The sequence below is a fragment of the Mercurialis annua genome, linkage group LG3 (genome assembly GCF_937616625.2).
Source record: "Mercurialis annua linkage group LG3, ddMerAnnu1.2, whole genome shotgun sequence".
Classification (NCBI taxonomy): Eukaryota; Viridiplantae; Streptophyta; class Magnoliopsida; order Malpighiales; family Euphorbiaceae; genus Mercurialis; species Mercurialis annua.
Genome location: NC_065572.1, coordinates 56,556,460 through 56,562,835, shown reverse-complemented (window position 1 = coordinate 56,562,835; position 6,376 = coordinate 56,556,460).

The following is a 6,376-nucleotide window of genomic DNA, read 5'->3' as shown; positions in this document are numbered from 1 at the left end:
AAGGATGAGAATTGTTAGAATCTAACTCTTGCATGTTTTAGAGTGTGTTTGGTAAATATATTATTTCCATAATATTTGAAGAGGTTCATATGGAAATCCATTCTGGAGTTCATTTGAAATTTAATTTTTCAATTCTATGAAAAAGTCACAATCCAGAATTCTTCATAAAAAAATCCTCTCATTTGTACTTTAAACTCAAAAATTGCCTACAGAAAATGACCTTTATCTTTCTCTCCATTTCTTAATTTCATCTGCAGAGACATTTTTTGTGTACTTTGCCTTGTTTAATCTGCCTTTTATTTTTCGAATTTTAATTACTATACAGAAAGCTTTTAAAATGGATAATTTTATATCTTTCTCAGATTATTGAATTTATTCCGCTTTTATTATTTTTTTAGGGTTAATGTTATAGAAATTTACCAACTTTACATGTTTTCTCATTTTAATCACGCAGTTTAAATTTTCTCATTTTCATGCACGAACTAGCATTTTTTCTCAAATTCATATACGGTGCTGAGGTGTCACGGCTCCATTGGTGTAATTCGATGAGGTGGAGATTATTTTACACCAATGAATGAGTGCCACGTCAGCACCGTGCATGAATTTGAGAAAAAGTGGTAGTTTGTGCATAAAAATGAAAAAATTTAAATCGCATGATTAAAATGAAAAAACGTGTAAAGTTCGTGATTTTTTTTGACATTAACCCTATTTTTTACTTGTAGGCTTAAGTCTTTTGAGTTTCGGTTTTCATGGCATGAGAAGAGGTTGACAACTATTAAACATGTAATTAAAAAGTATGCAATTTTTCTATTTCACAAATTGAGAAAGATTTATTCTAGCCTCTATTTATAGTACCTCAGCTCTTCTTTTGCAGTAACTTGTTAGCATGAGCAGTCAAAGACTAGAAATTATAGGAGAAATCTTAGGCATTAAATAGAAAGATTGTAGAATAGCTGAGAAGACATACTCTCGAACAAATGCGGAGTAGCCCAGAACCAGGAGCATGCGCTTCAACCGGTAATGCTCAGGATGGAGCATTATTAAACGACCGGCGAGCGAGTACCTCCAATGGTGGACAATATTTTTATTTCTTGTCGAACGACTAGCTTCTTCTTTGACAAGAATTGACCTACTTTGTCAATTCTTGCCAAAAAGGGGGCAAACTATAAACACTTGTTTTTCAGACAGGTAAAGAGTAATAAGGGACTAAAGCGTTCAATGATGATTTTCAGAGAAATTTATCCAGGTGACGAGCTTGTGGTCCGCTTAGTTGGATTCAAGCTATCCAGATCTGTGCGCAATTGCAAACTTGAAGGATTGAAACGTAATTAGCTGCAGGTAGCCTATAAAAATCTAAAGAGATTATGATATGAGTCTAAGAAATTGGACTAATTGCAATATATTAGAAGTTTATGCGTCAATTTGCAAGTTTGACGGGTTAAAATTGACCATACCCAAATCGTAGGGTCCCATAAGTCATTTTTAATACTTTCGGGCACCAAAATATATTTTTAACCCATTTTACTTCTCCTGTAAGATTTAATACGAAAATTAATTAATAAATCCTAATGATAATTGTAAAAGCGAATTCTAATCCTAAAACTCTATCACTTCACGCATTTTCACTATTCATGTATATTTTAACAAACTCATAATATAACCTAGACTCTTAATAGCATCACCCCTAATTTAACCTCTATAAATAGACCATAAACCCTAGGAATCACAGTGGTGGCCGAACCACTCTAGCGCACACACATACACATCATTTGATCAAACAAAGCTGAAAAGCTTCAATCATTCAAGAATGCATTGCTGCACATTGATCCGAAACTGAATTCCATATCCGAATCACCAGAAAACGAGCCAAGGACTCATAACGGTACTTCTAAGGACCCAAAACGTTTGTCTATCACTTTTTATCATACATGATTTAGAACTGCTAGAATTGATATGTTAGATTGCATGCTAGGTTGTTTTTACTGTGAAATTGCCTTAGACTGTATTCTTGACATAAACTGTTTCTTTCCCATGATAGTCATACTTTTAAAGCTCTTTAACATGATTTCCATGAAATTTACATTAGAAACATGCATATAGGCTGTTTATATATGTTTTAATCATTGTATGTCGACACTGTTTAATTCAAACGCTTAGAATGCATGCTGGTAGCTCAGATTGTCATGATTGCCATGTTTTTTATATTCTTGACATAATTGCTTTTAGATCTGCTTAGAATCATATTTTAGGATGTTATTATGTGTTTATAACGTTTATACTTTGTTTCCAATATGTTTTTGTGGTTTGTGATCGTTTTCCGAGTGATTTTGCAGGAAAACCGAACCAAGCAACGAGTTTCCACCCCCTGAACATAGTGGCGCCATCGCCACCCTACCATGCCGCTGTTTCCATGCCGCTGTTTCCATGCCACCATAGTGTCATGGTTCTTCCTTATTCTTCGTTCCCAAACGATTCTAGATTTTCCAGAATGCTTCCAAACCATTTTTTTATGTTTTTGGATTTGTTTAAACTCGGAAGTGGACCCCGTTTGAGCCCAAGAAAATGAAATTAGCTGTAGGTTTTAATTACTCAATTTATGCCATAAACACCATTTTCTAAGTTTTGAACATCATCATCACATTATTGTTCAAACCATAAAATATATCCAGAAACCCTAACTACAAGTTGTGATTTATACCTTGCTTTTCTGGGCTAGATGGATAGAGCTTTCCGTCCCTGTTTCGTGCCGCAAGAATCGTCCAATTCGGTTGAAAAACGAGAAAGTTATGAGTTTGAGAATTTTTTTGTATGTGTCCTCCAAGGTTGAAGAAGATAATCACATTTCTTGATTTTTGGCTGATGTAATAATGTACTTTTTTGTATGTCGTTTTTGTATGTGTTCTTTTTATAATCACATGGAAAAAAGTCTCCTTTGATCCTTAAAGAAATCGACTCAACCCGTTTGCATTTCTAACTTTTAATTTGTCCAATTTCAACCATCGAACGCTAAATCTTTTAGGCTTGATAAATTCTGTATTATTTATTTCCAATAAATAATATCATTCTATCTTATTATTCCATTTTCCGATAGTTTATTTGAATAAATTTCTGTCAGAAACGCTCAATTTTCAATTTGAGCTAAAACGCTTATTTTTTTTCTTTTTTCCGTTCACATTTTGCTTTAATAAATATCGATATCCAATTGATTGATATATTTTTTTTAAATACTAATTTCCATTAATAATATATTTAAATTATATGTTTCCGATAATTAAAGTCTTATTTTTCAATTTTTGGTTAAATGCACTTTTTCCATATAGTCATTTTTAACTCAATTCTATTTACTTTATGGAACTTTAATATTAAAATTTCAATATCGACCTACTCGGGTCCTCCTTTATTTAATTATTCCGCTAATTTATTTATTTTTCTCATTTTGATAATTCAAAATGAGACGCTCCGCTTATTTTTCGAAATACCCAAATTTTCAAAGAGAATGAGAATTCAAGCCTATATATAGAGGTTGAACGGTAATCTGTAAAAGGTTGTTGAAAAACACAAGTATAACACAATACATGTGGCTTAAGAGTTGAGCAAAAAGGTTTGAAGGAGTTCATGGCACAGTGTTAGCTTTGTTTAAAGGAGTTCAAACAATATTCATCAATCAGAAGTTTACTTGAAAAGTTTTGAAGTATCCAAGCGAGGAGGTGATCATAGCAAGCAGGGCCAGCTTTAGACGAAATGAAACTCTAGGCGATTTTTTTTAATATTTATAGAAATATCTATTTTTATCGAAATATTTATAAAATATGTTTTTAATAGACCATTGATAAATTTTTAAAAAATACATCTGAAAAAAAAATTATAAAAAGTTAAAATAATGTATATAGATTAGGCCCTCGACGATGAAAATATATAAATTGAGTATAATTTTAGATGGTAGTTCGAAAACTACATACATATTATTAAGGAGTCTATTTAATTTTTTGAAATTAAATTTACAATACCAATTATTAAAATGCCCGATATATACATATATTGAAAGGTTTATTTTTAAAAGATCTAAATAAAATATGAGCCCTTTGCAATTTAGAGCTTTAATTATTAAAATATCTAATTAATTTTTAAAATAAAAAATTAATACATATCACTAAAAATTTCAATAAAATACATTTTATAGAATATTTAAATATTTTTTAAAGGACCCCATATTTATATGGGGCCCTCCAAAAGTGGAGGCCCTAGGCATAGGCCTTAACGGCCTATGCCTAAGGCCGTGCCTGATAGCAAGAGTTGAGCTCTGAGTATCTCGACAAGAGAAACTCAAATGGATCACATCGGACGAGAATTCAATCGAGCGCATACTCGTGTGCACGAGTTAGAGGTCGCCGTACTTTTGAGACTTGAAGAATCATTGGAAAATCGACAAATGTATTCCTCTTTGATTCTTAAATACTTTCTTATAATGATCCATTGTATTAATGTTGATATGATAAACATCCATATTGTTAGAATTTTGATTTTGAATCGAAACATACGATCCGGAATCTCGCGTCCCACTACGCCGACTTCAATGTGTTTGGCAAATTATTTGTTTTTTTTTTATTTGAAAGTTGTGAAAAGTTAGAAACGAGAGAATATTTAGCCATGAGTCTACAGAGTTTGACTCTCTCGTCAATGTGGCTATTTGCATAGCAATGGCTTACTAGAAAAGACATTAACTCGAGTTTTGTTTACTCAAGTAATGACAGTTTTAGAAGTTGCATATTTTTGGCATTATTTTTATTTTTTAGCTTTTCTTTTTAAAACATGTTCTTTAATTTTCACTGTCTTGTTGTTGAGTTAATCTAATAATCATTTATTCAAAAATATTAGTTTCAAAGAAAAATTAAACAATTTCAAACATCACATATTCTTTTATATTATTAGAGTATTATATTTTAGACAAAATAAATCTATATATACACATTTTTTACCAAAATGACAAATTTATTTTTAAGAAGGAATAATATCATAAATATTCACCAACTTTACACGTTTTTAAAATTTAATCATGCCTTTTACAAAAAGTCTTAAAAATACAGCAACTTTCATTTTTTTTCCAAATCCATTCACGAAGTCATAATTTTATCGAGGTGGCAGCCGAAAAATGACCTACACCTCAGCAAATTACACCAATGAATGAGTTCCAACTCATAACCGTGTATGGATTTGAAAAAAAAATAAAAGTTGGTGAATTTTTATGATAAGTCTGAAAATGTGTGATTAAATTGAGAAAATGTGTAAACTATTTTTAAAATATCAACCCTTTTAAAATAATTTATAATAATATAATCTGTTAATTTTATAATTCGTAACAAATACATCCAACCACTGTTTTAAATCTACTTTCGCAAAATATAGTTAATTTTTATATCCATATAATTTTTGCTAAATTGAAATAAAAGATTAATCAGATAAATTTATTATTCATGGAATAAAAGTTAAATTATTAAGTATAAGAAAACTCAAATATATTTAAAATTAAGATTGGATATATTTATCATAAATTACAAAGCGACCGACCAGATTGTTACAAATTATTTTGCGAAATATAGTCCTAAAAACTATTTTGGACATTTTCATCTATCAAATTAAAAAATATATATTCCCTCCGTCTCAATAGAGTTGTCCACTTTGCCTTTATCACACAGTTTAAGAAAAACCATCATTGTTTATGAGTTTTGTAAATTTTTCCTTACTTTTCTTGTCATACCCTTATTTAATATAGGGTCCACTTGCAATTTATTTTCAATTTATTTATTAGTGGATTTTAAATAGAGGTAATATTGGAAATTTTAGTGTAAAAATTGTTATAATTTAAAAGTGGACAAAAGTTTTGGAACAAATGAATTTTTCAAAATGGACAATTTTATTGGGACGGAGGAATTATATTTTTTAGGAACTGTGACAAAAACCATTTTTCGAATTTTTTTCATATAAATTTTTAATTTCATGAATGGCTGTTTTACACGATTGGTCTTCTATTTCAGTTTAACAAGGGTAAAATGGATTTAATATGAGGATTGTATGTCCAAAAATTCGTCTCAATTTAAAGTTAGATAGATTTATCTCAATTCACATACCGGCTGGACCAAAATAGTAATATTTGTGGATATAAAATTTAACTATAAAAAAATAAATTAATTTAAATTGAATTTATGAAGTCATTAAATTTCAATAAAAATATTATTTCTATTTAAATTTGTGTTAAAAATAAATTTAAGTATTAAATTAAATTAATATTTTATTTTATTTTTAGTTAAATCCTTTAACTTAATTGACTAACGCTAAAAATATATAAAAAAAAACTAAAATACTAACGATAAAAATAAAA